We start from the raw sequence: 15608 nt of genomic DNA on the forward strand, positions 1-15608 counted from the left end.
CTTGCTCTGGGAGAAGCCATTTTGGGGGCAGCCCTATAGAGGGACCCACTTGATGAGGGCTAAGCCTCCTGCCAACAGCCACATGAGTGATCTTGGAAATGGATTTTCCCCAAGACAAGCTTTCAGATGAGACTGCAGCCCAGCTGGCAACTTGACCGCAACTTCACTGGAGACCCTGAGCCAGAACTGCCCAGCTCAGCTGCTCCCAGATGGTTGACCTACAGAAACTGTGGGATAATAGATGTCTGTAGTTTTCAGCCACTGATATTTGGGGTCATTTGTCACACAGCAGTAGTTAACTAATACAAGCTTTGAGGCCAGAAGCATTTGTCCCTTTTTAGTAATGATTGTTCATGTGCATTGGGACTATTAATTCTGTGCTTACCACAATCATTCACCAGCCCTGGGGGCCATATTCTCTTAATTGTGTAACAAAGTGCTTATTAACCTTTCTGAGCCTCAGTTTCCTTAATTTACAATAAAGATCACAACAATGCCCATCAAAAGTGTTGTCCTAAGGATTGGAGGGAATAAAGCATTCTAAGTGCCCCAAACAGAGTAGCTGTTTTTACAACAACAATAACAACAAAATTAGCTATTATTATTGATAAAGAAGAGAAATGGGTTTTTAACATATGGATAATTAAGAGGATGACCCCAATGGGACGTGAGGTCATAGCTCACCACTGTTGCATTGTCTATTTCAGCTGTTATTTCTCTTGCCTTGAAGACAGTTCTGTTCTCTCACAAGTGTTACAATGCACAGTTTCCCAAAACAACAGGCTCTCCTGCCAAACCCAGCGGCCTGGAGCTTTGAAACATCTCCCTCCTGACCATGGAGAATCGGCTGTCTCCACTCATGCCTCCCTGGCAGAATGGGGAATCCCTGATTTTCTGGACGTGCTCTGTCACCACCTGGGTGAAAGCCAGGTTTTACTCATGATTTCCATTCTCGAATGACTCAGGGATGAGTAGGGGACTGAGTCATAGGGAGCTGGGGGAGGGTGAGGGGGTGGCAGTGCAGCTTTTTTTTTTTTTTTTTTTAAATTTATTTATTTTTGGCTGTGTTGGGTCTTCGTTTCTGTGCGAGGGCTTTCTCTAGTTGCGGCAAGCGGGGGCCACTCTTCATCGCGGTGCGCGGGCCTCTCACTATCGCGGCCTCTCTTGTTGCGGAGCACAGGCTCCAGACGCGCAGGCTCAGTAATTGTGGCTCACGGGCCTAGTTGCTCCGCAGCATGTGGGATCTTCCCAGACCAGGGCTCGAACCCGTGTCCCCTGCATTAGCAGGCAGATTCTCAACCACTGCGCCACCAGGGAAGCCCCCGGCAGTGCAGCTTTTATATTGAAATCACATGGGATTGGAGGGACCTCAGAAAATAATAGCAAGCCATACAGGAAGATTTCACTCTTGATGGATGCCCCCATCAACAGATTACATTGAATAAACGTAATACATTCAACTGGTAAATTCAATTCCATCTCCATCCCATACCTTGCCATTATATAAAGACTCCAGATTTCAGAATCAGCTTCAAGAAAGAGGCTGCAGAACATCAAAAAAGAGTGAAATTGGGACTTCCCTGGCAGTCCAGTGGTTAAGACTCCACGCTTCCAGTGCAGGGGGCGCAGGTTCGATCCCTGGTCGGGGAACTAGGATCCTGCATGCTGCGCAGTGTGGCCAAAAAACTAAAAATTAAATTAAATTTTTAAAAAAGAATGAGATTAATTTCTGGCAAGTGGGGCTTCATACTAGAAGTTAAATTGGGAAATAAAAATGAAATTATAATTATTGTTCATCTGGAAAGAAAGAAGGAAAGAAAAATAAAGAAAGGAAGGAAGAAAGGAAGGAAGAAAGAAAGAAAAAGGACACCAAGCAATGGAGAGCAGCTAACCCAGTCTCTGTCATGATTCCTGCTCAACCTGGGAAAAGTCACCCATTTACCCTGTCTCTGCCTACGGCCACATCTTTCAAGCAGGAAAAGCAGCTCCCCTCCCTCGAAAAATGGTATGGACAGTAGCACCCCAGAGTGTCCACCTTGAAGCTCAAATTGGCGTTCATGCCAGTCATCCCACCTTGGCAAAAAAAAAAAAAGAAAAGAAAAGAAAAAATTTTCATTTCAGTTTTCTACCTTCCCCTATCCTCGAGAAGCGGGTAGGAAAAAAAAAAACAAAACAGAAATGACAACAAGTAGCTGTCATTCTGTGTCAGTTTTTCTCTTAGGCGTAGAAAAGTCTGGCTGGAAAAGGATAGAATAGGATCGTCAAGTGGACAGAAGGCAGGAACCCAGGATTTCCTCTTCAAGGTGATTGACGATGTTTAGGGTTCCACATTTTGTAAGAGTGAAAAATAAAGGCTACAAAAATCTCCATCAATTGGAGGCTAATTAATTCAATTAAGATACTTCCGGAAGTGGAATACCCTATATCCTTTAGCAAGAAGGGGCTATATATGTATGCCCTGAAAAACACACCATACACAGAGAAGTATGTACACAATATCCTGTTAAGAGGGTCATGCCACAGTATGATAAGAATAATATAGTCCCATTTCTGTTTTGAATTATCATCTGAGTGTACATGTGCATATATATTTAAATACGAATTTTAAATGTCTGGAAAGCTACACACCAGACTGTTAACAGTAATTGAGGGTGGTCTGGATATGGGGGTAAGGGTCGGGAGAAAAACAGCTTTCACTTTTAAGAAATCTATAAAGTTCTATAGTGTTTGAAAGTCATACAATAAACATCTGTGGATGACTTGTAATTTTTTTTTAATGAAACAGCTTAAGAACTCAGAGGTGTAAGGCAGGGTACCTGGGTTCTTCTGATTTCCCTGCACCAAACTAAGCCTCTCTCTACAACTGGTTATTTGTATATAAGTAGTTTGTACCCTGCCTAGGGAGTCTGGGGACAAAGGAAAGAAGGAAATTTGGCAGTGGGAAGAGGAATGTGCTGTGTGATTTTAGTCCAGTGGAAGTTCTGGAGGTAATTTGCAAACTCTGGAGTCTCCTGGGAGTCTGTGAAAATGCAGATTCTGGGGCTCCAGCTCTGGAGATCCTGAGTTATAAGGTCTAGGGAAAAGCAGTGTCTCCCAGGAGATTCTGATGAGAAACCCCGTACAATGGTGTTAAGAGGCAGCCCTACTACCACTTCCTGTGTATCCTTGGACAAGCTGCTGGGTGTTCCTCCTCACAAGTTTCTGAGTCACTGGATCTGGGAAAGAGCCTGAGAATTTGCACCTCTAACAAGTTCAGGTGCTGTGGACGCTCCTGGTCTAGAAGTCACACTTTGAAGAACCACCACCTGACCCTAACGAGCCACAGACTTCTGTAAGGAGCAAAGGAGAGCACACGTGAGAGAATGTTTGGAAACTAGAGAGGCTTGTGACATGGTGGTTAAATAGGTTAAACAAATCATTCAAATACTACCTCCTCTACCTCTTAACTCTACAATTTTTGGGGAAAAAAAATCACTTAACCCTCCTGAGACTTGGCTCAGACCTCTCTAGAATGAGTATAACGTTTTGCAGACACAGAACTTCTGCAAAATACACACGAATTATCTCATGGTTACCACCAGGATGCTTGAAGACTGAATTATTTTCCGTGAATGTAGCACATTTAGCACAGAAGGTGTCCAGCCATGACAAACCTACAGTAAATCTTTGCTTGCATGACTCTCAGTGCTAAAACACTGTAAGAGAGAAAGGAAAATGATTTGGGTACCAGAGGAAATCAGCAAGCATTTATTAAGTGCCAACTGTATGCAGATGTGTAGCCACTGAGGGAAAGGATAAAGTTGCTGGGATCTCTTGGCCAAACCACAGCAGATGAGTCAGGCATCAGGAGCCTGAGTCCTGATGCAGGTGCATTGTGGGTAGAGTGGGTCATGTGACCTTGATTCTGAGAATCATTCCTCCCTGGCCTGGAATTGGAAATTCTAGAACTTACCCTAGAGGCCCTTGGGAAATCAGCCCATCAACAGAATCCAGAGCTCTTTGGGCAGGCCAGCTTTTCCCTGTACGGACCTACTTGAGCCTCCAACACCATGAGTCCCTCCTCCATTCTGAGCTTGGTTCGTCCTCTGTGTCCCAATCTTCCAAACTCAGGTCCTTGTTCAGGTTCTGTGATTAAGTGGCAACATTACAGACTGATGCCAGCAAGCTGAGCGTCTTAGGCAAGCTCTGCTTCTCCTGTCACCATTCTAATCTGGGGGAAAGGGACTTGAGTTGTTGAGTTAACCCATGGGAATCACCTGGCACACAGTAGATGCTTTTCTAGTGGTCTGTTCTTTTTACCACTCAACTGTGTCACCGTCCCTTCCAGGGAGATCCTCACAAGGCCCCAAGAGCTATCCTGCTAGGGGTGCCACCTTGTTCCTCCCTACTCTAAATGCTGGCCTGTCTCCCCCAAGACATCTCTTCTCGCTTTCCAGCCCATGACCCATCTAGAAGTGTTTTCCTAAATGTGGCCCCCCAGCCTCCTCATCAGGGCCACCTTAAGAGTGCTCATTAAAATTTCAGATTCTTGGGCCCTGATGCAGCCTGTCTGTATGAGATTCTCTGGGGTGGGGTCCCCCCCCCGGGTGGGGTCCCCCCCCCTGCATTTTTAACAAGCTCCATAGATTCTCAAACACAACACAGCATGAGAATCATTGCTCTCCAGGATTTGTTGTCTGTGCCTGATGAGTTGGCTTGCAGATACAAGACCCTATCTTGTCACAGCTATTTTGTTATACTGTATAACAACAACAATAACAACAGCAGTAACGGCTGTTATTATTACACATTGATAACAAGGTCCTGGCAGTGCTGTAGGGCATGGGATGGCAAATGAGGCATACTACAGACCGCAGGCCAAATCCAGTTCACCTCCTGATTTTGTAAATGAAGTTTTATTGGGACACAGCCATGCCCACGGTTTATGTATTGCCTGTTGTTGCTTTCACCTGCTACAAAGGCAGAGCCAAGGACTTGTGACAAGACCAGGGGTCTGCAGAGGAGAGGGTATTGACTCTCTGGCTTTTAAAGAAAAAGTTTGCAGTCCTGCCATCAAAGATACTGTGTCTATTCTACCACCGAATTGTAGGCAGCCATTAAAAGTGATGTCGTAGGAGAATAATTTCTGTTGCTGAAAAACGCTCATTTGAGAGAATTAAGTGAAAAGCACAGAAAGGCTAGATTTTGATCCTCAGCAATCACCTTCACCTCTCTGTGCTTTACTCTCCTTATCTGAAAAATGGCTGCAACCAAAGCACTTCCTTTTGGCACTTGTGGGGATTAAGTGACATGACTGAAGGAAAGGGCTTGGTCTCCTGTCCGATGCATCAGAAATGCTCAAAAATCTGAAGCCATTCCTCGTGGTAGGGTTTGCTTTTGCTTGCCTGCTTATTTGAAACATCTTACATTTTCCAAAAAAGTGATACATGTGCTTGCCTAACTTTGCAATAGGAAAAGAAGTGTGTTTGGCAATTGCTTGTTCATTTTATAGATGCCTCCTGCCTCAAGTAGGAGCTTTGCTCTGTTGCCCTGCATTACTCTGCACAGGCTCATGGTTCTAAAAGCAAACCCCTTGTGAACTGTCCCCTGACGCAGTTTCCAGTTGCCACCTGCAGGTGCAGCTGTGTGTGCCTGTGGATTCAGATGGTAACTAATCCCTGTGTAATCCCGAATGCCTTTGTACAAGTTCCTTCTCTGCATCTGGCCTCAGTTTCTCTGCAGGAAGAGGAAAGGGTCTCTGAGTTCCTTTCCAGCGTTCCTCTGCCCTGGGATTGCAAAGAAGCTCCACCAGTTGAATTGTCACTGGGTCCAGCCTCCTCGCTGGGCTCCTGGGAGAGCAAAACCTGTGAAACAGTTTTCCTCTGGCTGGGCGTGGCGGTCCTTTCAGCAACCCTGGAATCCGGATTAGGAGTTTGAGCAATGCCTCTAAACCCTGCACTCTATTTAATTTCCTTGATTTATAGGGAGGATTTCTTGCACCTCCAGGGGAGACAGGCACTGCCATCCCTGCTGGCTTCCCGGGCTGAGCCTACAATTCCTCAGCCTGTTTATCCCACCGTCGCTACAACACACTGCCTCTCCAGGGACCGGTGCGTGTCTCTTTTGAACCAGGTGACATAGCTAAACTCCGGCTTCTCTCCACCCACTTGGATTTCCTCACGTGGAGGTGGCCCCAGGTTCTGATGCTACAAATTTCCTTGCTGGGAAGGCAGCCCCAGGAATATGTGAATTTCCTCAGCAGCCCCTGGTGGAGTCTCCTCTGACCCTCAAGACTGCATTTTGTTTGTCTGACCCGGGGGATGAGGACCAGCATGGCCTCAAAGGGGAGCTCTGGGAACTCCTGGGCATGGGTTGGCTGGGGGATGTGTCCAGGCCAGCAGCGGGGAGCAGGAATGCCTGGAGTGGGAGAGTTGGCTCCAGAATGAGTTGGCAGTTTTCCTGGGTCAGGGGGACAGTTGGTAAGGAGATCCAGGATCTAACAAGACCCAGGACGGGGGCCGGTAAGATGAGAAAAGGAGGCCATTGGAGAACTCTGTCCTCCTTTTTCATGGCTTTCTCCCTTAGCTGGAGCCAGATTTGCTTCCAGATCAGCTGGTGTCACTAAGCCGAGACTGGGAAACTCCAAACCCAGGCATATCCACCAACAAGTATGGATGGGAAACGTCTAGCTGTACGTACAGTAGGTGGCCCCGCAAACGCTCAAGGCTCAGCTCCCACTGGTCCTTTGCCCAGATTCTAGCACTGACACCTTGACAACTGTAATGCATTTTTTCCAAGCAGCTCTATCTCCGTCTCTCTCTCTCTCTCTCTCCCCTCATCTCCCTTCTTTTAGTGTCATCCCTCTTCCTAGCTCCCCTCTCTCAGTCTTTCTCTTTCCCCTTTCCCACATTCACCTCTCATTCTCCCCATCTCCCCATTGTCCCTCCTTCTCCTTCGCCTTTCCATCCTCTCTCTTCTTTTGGTTCTTTCTTCGTTCTCCATCACTTCCTATCCTCTTGCTCTCTTCTGTTGTTCTAGAACATTCACTCCCAACGTGTGGTCCCCAGACCAGCAGCAGCAGCAGCACCTGGAAACTCATCAGAAATGCAAATTCTCAGATCCCACTCCAGACCTACAACGTCAGATGCTCTGGGGGTGAGGCCCAGCAATGTGTGTGTTAAGAAACCCTCCAGGGGATTTGATGCACGCTAAAGTTTGAGAATCACGTTCTTAGAGGAAAATGGCAATTGAAAAAAAAAAAAGTATCTTTGAGTGCTGATCCGATAAGCCCTCATTTCTAAACATGTAAAACCCTTCTCTGCCCATTAGCTAATTAGGACATTGGACCACCAGCCGGGCTGAGGTGCTTTCAGGGACAACATAGGCAATTTCACTCAACTTCTCTGATTACTATCATGATTCTAAATCCCTTCGGCCAACCCACGTCTTTCCTGGCCCTGCATGCTGCCTCGATTCCTTCCTGTCTCTGGTTGCTTTAAGGAGTACAAAGACCAGGGGGATATTGGACCCTGTGTTCAGCAGTTCACAGTCTGGATCAGCATTTGCCAAAGCATATCCCTCTGCTACTGATAGGGATATTGATAGGAAAAGAATGCCTTGATCAAATATGGGTGGGGAATGCTGTGTAAACAGATTTCTTTATTGCAGGACTTTTCAGAGCCTTAGTACATGGTGGCTCCTAAAGTGGGGATGAGTGTTAACAGCATGTCCTGAACTTGACCACAGAAATCCATTTTCTACTGGGTATTGCACAGGAAACCCACACTTGGGAAATACTGCTTAAGGAGACCATGACTTCTCTCCCCAAGAGCCTTATCTGAATTAATTGGCAGCCTATGACATGGAGTGAAACAGCCAAGGTGGCACTCCCTAGACTATGTTGACCTTGGAAGGACCTAAGTGCCAAGGGTAAGAGCATGCTCAGTAGCTCCTAGGCGCCCCGACATGCCTCCCTGTTGGTGTCTGAATGGGTGATGAGCAACCTTTTGTCTTCAGACTTTGTGCAGCCAGTTTCCCTCCGTGGTATTGACTGAGATCCCATTTCAGGATAAAGAGCGAGAAAACTGTGAGCGTGCTAGTTTCTTAAATATGCCCAGAACTTATCCCTGGAGCTTCTATTTAGTAGGTCTGGCATGAGTACTGGGAATCTATATTTTTTTACAAGCTCCCGGGAGCTTTGGATGTACAGTGAGGATTGAAAGCCACTGGTTTACATGAATTCATGCATGGTGTTTATGTAATGGTATATTCAGAGAAATATGGAAACCAGCGCTTTGTGTATAATCTTTGAAATAGACTAAGGGAAGACAGCCGGCTCCTTTCTATAACATCGTCCTTAGGGCCGTGAACAGGGGCAAACGGACTGTGGATTTGTCGGGGTTGGGGGTGATGACTTGGAGGTAAAAGCAAGAGAGAGAGTTCTTATTTTCCCATAAACCTGAAAGATACAAAACCATGGTTTAATTCGATGATGAGTAATCCTCTTTTTTCCTTCACGAGAGATGTCAGGAAAAATAAAAATGTTTATGCCCTTTTTTTTTTCATTAAAATTGAAAATAGTTTTGTTGAGTCCCAGGACAGGAGATGCGTGTTTTTACAATGGAAATGACCTCTGTCACTGGTCTTCAGTCTGCTTTTAGCTGTAGAAATATTTTCTCTGGGGAAGTCTATGGTCAAACTCCAAAGTGTAACATTAAAGAAAGCCCTCTGGCTGAAGAGTAGATGGGAGATCTGAAGATTAAATAAGTGGGCCATTTTCCCATTGATATTTGGAGGTAATAAAGACATTTCTTTGGAACAGACTGGGAAACTTATAACCTACTTTCTGGACTCCCCAAAATAAGTCAGTGAGAAAATTAGCACTACTTTCTCCCTTCCAAAATATTATTATTCAAGAAGATTTGATTAGTCACAACATGGCTACAGCTTTCAAATTTTTTAACATATCAAATCTCAGACTACATTTATTTTTATAAATCAAGGTTCCCAGAAATTGCATGTAAAAATTCTCGTTAATCTTTTGAATTCCCTTTAATTTGCATCATTTACATTTCTATGGAGATTTCCAGGGGCTTCCCTGGTGGTGCAGTGGTTAAGAATCCGCCTGCCAATGCAGGGCACACGGGTTCGAGCCCTGGTCCAGGAAGATACCACATGCCGCGGAGCATCTAAGTCCGTGCGCCACAACTACTGAGCCTGCGCTCTAGAGCCTGTGAGCCACAACTACTGGGCCCGCGTGCCACAACTACTGAAGCCTGCGCACCTAGAGCCTGTGCTTCACAGCAAGAGAAGCCACCTCAATGAGAAGCCCGCGCACCGCAACGAAGAGTAGCCCCCACTCGCCACAACCAGAGAAAGCCTGAGCGCAGCAACAAAGACCCAACGCAGCCAAAAATAAATAAATAGATAAATAAATAAATAAAATCTATTAAAAAAAAAAACTTCTATGGAGATTTCCTAATTCTTTTATTGTGGAATTTGGTAGAGTTTATGCCTCCCTTGTTCCATTCCCAAAAGACTACAGCAACCAAAAAATAGACTAGGTGTATGTCTTGCAGAAATAAATTACTAAGGTAGAATTATCTGAGAAAATTAACTGGCTAAAATAGAAAAAAAATGTACCACCTGATTTCATGACTACTAGTATTTTGAGTAGCAATAACAGTCAAAATAACATAGATTGGGACTTCCTTGGTGTTTTTCTTGCCGCCCTGGTCCTTTGAGCTTTACTGACACAGAATTTGGGAGGGTAGGAGGACGGCAACGAGATGCATGCTTCCCCCAGGGCTGAAGAGAGGCCTTTTGGGGACAGTTTGGAGGAGAGAAGTCCCTGAGCACATGAGGTGGGAGAGAAGTGAGAAAGATGGTAAAGGATTTACAGGAAGTGACGTCGGGCAAGTGATGAACTGGGTCCTCAGCGATGTCTTTGGGAAGATGTGGAGAAAAAATGAAGTTGCTTTTCATCGCATCGATTGGCTGTTGAAAGATACTTCCTGAATGCTGCATCACTCAGATGTGGACATCAAAGGGTGATTGATAGGGTTGTATTTATAAGCAGTGAACACTTGCTTATAAACGTCTATGACGTGACGTTTTGTGGAATCAGAAACAGGAATGGGGCTGCATATTTCGCTGCTGCTGGCGTGGCCCTGCCTTGCCGTTGCTCCCTGCCAGTCTGACTGCTACGCAGCCCTAAGGGCCAAGTGATTCTGGACCCATCCCCATCCCACCTGGGAGCTTGTTAGAAATGCAGGTCCTCAGGCCCCACCCTGGACTTACTGAATCAGAAGCTCCAGGGGGTGGAATCCATCTATCCTGTTATAATAACCCCCCTGGGACATCCTGATACTCATTCAAATTTGAGCATCTGGTCTTTTCTAAGGTTTCAGCGGCTGACACTCTGCCACAGACACCCCCCCCCACCCCAGCCCCTTTCTCTGAATTCCCATCTTCAGCCTTGACCTCACCCCTAGTTATTTGAGGCGGGTGTGCTTGGCTGGGTCAGAGCACAGGTTCCGAAACCAGAGTTCTGGGTTCTAGTTTCAGCTCCACCCCTAAGCAGCCGGGAGACCTTATCCAAGTCACATAACTTATTTGTACCTTGGTTTCCTAACCTGGGCATAGTAATAATAATGTTGATCTACCATAGTGATTTGAATGATTAAATGACTTATCACGTTAAAGAGCCCAAACAGTGCCTGGCACTCAGTAGGTGCTTTAGACATGTTACTAATCATGGTTACCCATCTCCCAGCTTTAAGTGGAGATACCACATCAACTAGATTGTTTTATCATCCGGAAAGTGCCAAACAGAAGGCAAGATACAGAGCAGGCATCCTCCTGCATCCCCTTGGTTACGGCCATTCGTGGTACATATCATGTGCATTGCACCTGTTCGATCGAAAAGGCACTCACTCTTTTCTTTAGCTGAGCCCCTTATGTGTGCCAGGCACCAGGCCAGGCCTTGTACAAACATTACCTCACCTAATCCTCGTCACCAGCCTAGGAGGAAAGGAATGTCCTTACATTACAGAGTGGAGGATGGACTCCCCCGGTGTCAACAGCTGGCAAAAGTTAGAAAGTAGACGTGTCCGAATTCAGCATCTAGAGAAAAAGGAGATCCACTCTCTGAAAGAGACTTTCTTTTCCTTTACCGGCAATATCTTTAGAGCCTTTTCTAATTATAATGTGATCTACATTTGTCTACAAATCCAAGCAATCTGGAAATGTGACATACATAGCAACTGGACATTTTCTCGTTATTCTACCTACAAAGAATAACTGTTTTCGGTAGTCCTGTAGATGTTAGTCTTATCTTGTTTCAAAAAAAATACACATATATATACATTCATTTTTAAAAAAAAAATGAAATCATACTTTGGATTTCTTAAGATCCTGCCATTTAAACTTAATGTATTGAGACATCTTCCTAAGCAACACATATAAATAAATGTCATGCTTCATAAAGGCTACATGGTATCTCATTTGTGGATTACTCTTACTTAACCAATTGCCTATCAATGAATAGTTAGCTCCTTTCCAATACTTTACGCCTGTAGACAGCTCTACGATAAACATCGTTGCATGTAAATGTATATCTTTTTGGAAGATTGCTTAATTATTTCCTTAGGATGTACTGCTAGAGATGGGTACTCATATTATTTAAGGTTTTATTACAGATTTTTCCAAATTTCCCTGAAAAAGTGTTACACCTGTGTTCTACCTGTACCAGCAGTTTAAGAGTCTGTAATTCTGTGAGATAGATGTGGGGATATCTCTTCCTCTTTTGAGGCCAATTTATCAAAAGGATAAATCTCCATGGTTCTCCACGATGAATCTCTTTATGTGTGTTTGCTAAACAGCGTATGGATTTAAAACCAGATCTCTTTGTTCGTCCTGCCTTTGCCCCATCCCGAGACCATTTGCTTTATGCCAGTTGCCAGTATTTCCCAGGCAAAAGCTGAGATTCTTGGCAGGGTTTTCTGTTTGACCCTGTGTTCCTCCATGTGTAAATAGGTTATTCTGTAATTATAATTCATGACGTTTGCATGTAATAGACGTCTTGCCCCAGAAGTGTTAACTTCATTAGACACCAACCACAGGATTTTTTTCTTCCAAATCACCACCCCCTCTCAAAAATAGAAAAAGGAAAAGAAATTACCAAGGCTACAGACAGATCTTGATTTCTAATATGTTGCCTGAGCACTTGTATTAAGTCATGTTTTCTCTGGCCAGACTACCCTGGTATTTTTTTTTTCTGTCAGTTTAGTCTATAAATGAAGTGAAGTTACTGCTCCTATTAAAATGTAACACTGTGCCCTTGGTTTGCTCTTAACGGGTGGGAAAACCCCATTAAGTGTTTGTGAAATATGTCTTAAATACAGGAATTTTAATCTAGTGGTCTAATAAATCCCTCTCCTCTACTCAAATGAAAGCCTTAGGTTTTCCGGCATCTGTTCAATTATTTGTTCACCAAAACTTTCTTACACAAACCTGACCCTGAGAACTATGATTTGGGAACATTTCTTCCATTGGGGCATATAATTTTTAAAAGCACATCTTTCAAAGAATCAGGAACGTTGACAGGTGTATTTCATGGTAAGATACTAGTTTAGAAACGTGCCTGGAATTCCTCGTCTTCTAGAGTAAAAGCCATGAAATCTCTATGACTGCCCCAGGATGTGACAACTCATAATATTATAAGACCTAAGACCTCATAATGTTCAAAGTCCGTTCTTTTGCTGCAAAGTTTGATGGCCATCTCAAAAGTATACTCTCCTTTTAAAGCATATTTCATGAGAGTTGGAAAGTTTCTCCTCAGCACAAGCCACAAAGAGCACCAAGCTAGACCTAAATATATTAATTCAGCTCTCCAACATATTTCTGTTGACTGTTTTTTTTTTTTTCTTTTCCTTTGGCCAGAGTGTTTATTAGGAAACTCTGGGTATATTTGCTGGAGGTAAATTTCATCTTCATATTGGGAGCAACAGGGTAAGATGTCATTTACATTTGTGAACAAGGTAAATTTTTTTAGCCCTGACTACTTTATGTTTATTTCCTAAAATCAAAGGCATTTCCCATATAACCAAATTATAACCATCAATAAATATCAGGAAGCTAACATTGATATACTATTACCATGTAGTTCTCAGATCCCATTCAAGTTCCACTCAATGAGGTGTCTGTAGCAAAAGTCCAGTTCAGAATTGCTTGTTACATTTAGTTTTCATGTCTCTTTCATTCTGCTTCATTCTAGAGCAATTCTTTAGTCTTTTCTATACTTTCATGTGTGGCCATTCTAGTTCAGCAGAATGGGGCAAAATATACTTCAAGGTAAACTATTTCAGTGGGGAACCCACCTATACTGTGACTTTTAACACTGGAAATAGGAAAGAAGTCTGTTCTGGCAACCATCTGGAATGAATATTACTCTAAAAGTTCACTTGAATCCGTGGATATGATGTGATTCACTTCCTCTTGCCCAACTGGTAGGTCTCATCACTTATGGATGCAGTTCTCTTTTTCTCCCCCCACTTATTCATTCAAAATATCTGAATGTCTATTAAATGTAAGGAGAAAGAAGCCATATGTGTACTTTCTCACTGAATCTGGACCTCAGAATCTTTCTCAACACAGTGTCCTGGGCAACCTGAACCCATTTCTCTCTGTTGGCACCCTAGAGGCAAATAAATGAGAAAACACAACTTAGGTGGCTGGGATTCCCACACACCACGTGAAACAGGGCCTTGCATGCAGAAAATACTTGTTGAATGGATTTAACTTGGTGTGAAAATAGTCTTTCCTTTCAAGGTAGGAGAGGAGAGGAATCAAAGAGGAAAAATAAAACAGAAAACCACATCCTATGATACTGAGTTAAGTATGTGCTTGTTCCCTTTGTGGCTTATCCTGAGGAGGAAAGATGCCTGGAAAATCTGAGTTGCTAAAAGCTGGGATTGTCCCAGATACTACTGTGCACATAAAAGAGGAAGCGGGACTGAGTTCATTAATCGTGACTAAGAAAACCCTTAACGCTTTTTTCAGTTTGTGATTTTAGAGAGCATCCCTTCAAATCAGTATTGCTCTGCCAAAGTTCTCTTTCAGAGGCTGGACATTTCTCCTGAAGATTCTGTCATAATTCAGAGTATTTTTAGAAGTTGAGTTTTTGGGAGTGGGGGGTGGGAAAGAGGAGTATATTCTTCAGATTCTTGTTTGATTTTTTTTTGGACCATTTCTTTCTTGGTGGCCAGATCTGCAAACTTTGAGGGTAGCTTTAACCTGGGGAAAGAGTCGAATATCACTCAGGGAGAAGCATTAAGAATAAAATGGGTATGACAGATTCTAGGTCCATCCACCTCACTACAAATAACTCAATTTCATTTCTTTCTATGGCTCAGTAATATTCCATTGTACACATATGTGCCACATCTTCTTTATCCATCTGTCGATGGACACTTAGGTTGCTTCCACGTCCTGGCTATTGTAAATAGTGTTGATTGTCCTACAGAGGGAAGTAAGTCAGAAAGAGAAAAACAAATACCGTATGCTAACCCATATATATGGAATTAAAAAAAAAAATGGCTCTGAAGAACCTAGGGGCAAGACAGGAATAAAGACGCAGACGTACAGACGTAGAGAATGGACTTGAGGACACGGGGAGGGGGAAGGGTAAGCCGGGACGACGTGAGAGAGTGGCATGGACATATATACACTACTAAATGTAAAACAGATAGCTAGTGGGAAGCAGCCGCATAGCACAGGGAGATCAGCTCGGTGCTTTGTGACCACCTAGAGGGGTGGGATAGGGAAGGTGGGAGGGAGATGCAAGAGGGAGGGGCTATGGGGATATATGTATACATATAGCTGATTCACTTTGTTATACAGCAGCAACTAACACAACAATGTAAAGCAATTATACTCCATTAAAGACATTAAAGGGAAAAAAAGAATAAAATGGGTGATTCACTGAGTTACATTCATTTGGGGTCAAACAACTAGGGTGCAAACATGAATGTTTTAAAAAATGAATGCACAGCATAATTATAATGCGTTTTGTGCTTTGCTTTGAAATGTCCATTTAGGCATTTCCAAAGGCCATTCCTCAAGAGGAATTCCAAGAGCATGTGGGGTGATGGCTCGGAATTTGTTCTGCGAAAATACCCTCTGGAAGGGGTCTCTCTTGAAAAGCAGTCCCTATGATGAACTCATTCTGGTGCATTGTCACTTTATCATTGCCTTACATTTCTTCCTCAGCTAGGGCCTGGAAGAGAGGGGCCCCAAAAAGTGAGAGAAGAATCGACAACATTTAGAATGGATAAACAACAAGGTCCTACTGCATAGCACAGGGAACTATATTCAATATCCTGTGATAAACCATCATAGAAAAGAATATAAAAATAAGAATGTCTGTATAACTGAGTCACTTTGCTGTACAGCAGAGATTGGCAAGACATTGAAAATCAACTATACTTCAATAAAAAAAAAGAAGTAAAGAAAAAAAAGGGTAATTCATGGTAACAAGATAGGGGAGAGGGAAAGGAAGGAAGGAGAGCAAAAATTGGGCCCTGGGGGTATTTGGGGAACCTGCCTTTGGCTACGTCCTGTTGCCTTTT

General features: G+C 43.7%; 1 long non-coding RNA gene across 1 annotated transcript in view; it reads right to left on the reverse strand.

Annotated features, from left to right (window-relative positions):
- Positions 1–15608, reverse strand: part of LOC118906642 — a 132531-nt gene that overhangs the window by 17707 nt on the left and 99216 nt on the right. The window contains exon 2 of the long non-coding RNA XR_005022562.1: positions 1943–2073. This is a non-coding gene — a long non-coding RNA (uncharacterized LOC118906642). The remainder of the gene's footprint in view (positions 1–1942; positions 2074–15608) is intronic.

Source organism: Balaenoptera musculus, chromosome 14 (assembly GCF_009873245.2).
Source record: "Balaenoptera musculus isolate JJ_BM4_2016_0621 chromosome 14, mBalMus1.pri.v3, whole genome shotgun sequence".
NCBI lineage: Eukaryota > Metazoa > Chordata > Mammalia > Artiodactyla > Balaenopteridae > Balaenoptera > Balaenoptera musculus.